The following is a 1,584-nucleotide window of genomic DNA, read 5'->3' on the forward strand; positions in this document are numbered from 1 at the left end:
TAGAAAACAATTATCTTTGATTGTACTGTACGTACACTACCAGCCATCACTATGAGTATTGAAAGCAATGTTGACAATGACGTTAACTTTCCCTAAAAGCAACAGAGAATATTGTTTATAATAGGAAAATTTTTGTTATTAAAAATTGCTTTAAAAACTTTTGGAATTAAGATATTAAAGAACTAAATAATTATTATATTAAACATTTTTTACCATCGTATGAAACTATAGATACAAAATTTGAGTGACGAGGCATCCATCGGCGCCGTGGCTTAGTTGGTTAAAGCGCCTGTCTAGTAAACAGGAGATCGAGGGTTCGAATCCCTCCGGTGCCTTGGGATATGAATGGCTTTTTATATTTGTGCTTGATGTACATTTTACATTATAATTCAATAAAACACCCACATATCAAATGTAAAAACTCTATGTTAGCTACATATTTTTGCATTTCTTCATGACTACAATATATTAGATTAACACAAAATTAAAATAGTGAATTTATATTCATCAGCCTAAGCTCAAGATAACATGTAGGTTCAGACAATATATTAGATTAACACAAAATTAAAATAGTGAGTCTATATTCATCAGCCTAAGCTTAAGATAACATGTAGGTTGTTTAATACACATAGGCGTATCCTTTTATTATTTTCAGTAAATTAACACATTTATTACAAATTAAATGTTATATTGGACTTAATTCTGGAAAAAAATGTCTTTACTTCAGACACAGTTCGAGGTGCGCGGACGTGTGTACACCTGTGAGTTTGAGTACGTTTCGACATAGGTACGTGAGTACGTTCGTGCCGCGCGGTTAAAAGACTGCCTATATACAGCTACTTACACAAAAAACACCGCCATATCAACCTGTTAATATGAACTTGTATACACCTAAAAAAAACGCTTCAACACGCTTTGTGTGAAGTGTCAAACAAAGCCACTGGGCATGGATCTACACAATTGGATGGACGAGACACTCCACATACAGGAAGATAGTAGGAGTATCGAAGGAGTACTGGCTCAATGTAAACATAGAAATGTAAACACAGTGCCAGTACCCCCATGGGCGCCGCCATCTTGTTTCATGGGCGCCGCCATCTTGTCACGTGGAGGCCGCCATTGTTGTTGACAGAGGTTACCAGGGCGCGCCGGTAGGCCGCCATCTTAGTTCAGCCTTTAGTTACCAGAGCGCGCCACCGTCGCTCCGAATGTGGGAATTGTATACAAAAAAACCTGGGTGCTGGGTGGATTCGATCCCGGGGACGCACCAACATCGTGGTTAGGAGACGGACGCCTTGACCACTAGACCACGGGACCATATGAAGTATGGGGAATTAAATAACGAACATATGCTTTAAAGAAGCTATGCTTAAAAGAAGCTATGTCTTTAAAATCCGAAAAAAAATATACGTCTATAACCCCAAGTATGCCTAACCGCCATTATGCCAAACCGCCATGCCTTAAAAAATGCAACCATACTAGCTATGCCTATAGACCCCACCACTCCACAATCGCCGCCATGTTTAAATTACAAAAAGCAACCACCGCCATATTAGCTATGACTAAACCACTCCACAACCGTCA

At 39.0% G+C, this 1,584-nt stretch overlaps 1 non-coding gene across 1 annotated transcript; it reads left to right on the forward strand.

The window, feature by feature from the left end:
* The first annotated feature begins 261 nt into the window (after nt 1-261).
* Trnat-agu (transfer RNA threonine (anticodon AGU)) lies at nt 262-335 on the forward strand. Its single transcript has one exon. It is a non-coding gene; the product is annotated as a tRNA-Thr (tRNA).
* Nucleotides 336-1,584: the final 1,249 nt, after the last annotated feature.

This window comes from Bacillus rossius, chromosome 1, assembly GCF_032445375.1.
Source record: "Bacillus rossius redtenbacheri isolate Brsri chromosome 1, Brsri_v3, whole genome shotgun sequence".
In the NCBI taxonomy this organism is placed as follows: domain Eukaryota; kingdom Metazoa; phylum Arthropoda; class Insecta; order Phasmatodea; family Bacillidae; genus Bacillus; species Bacillus rossius.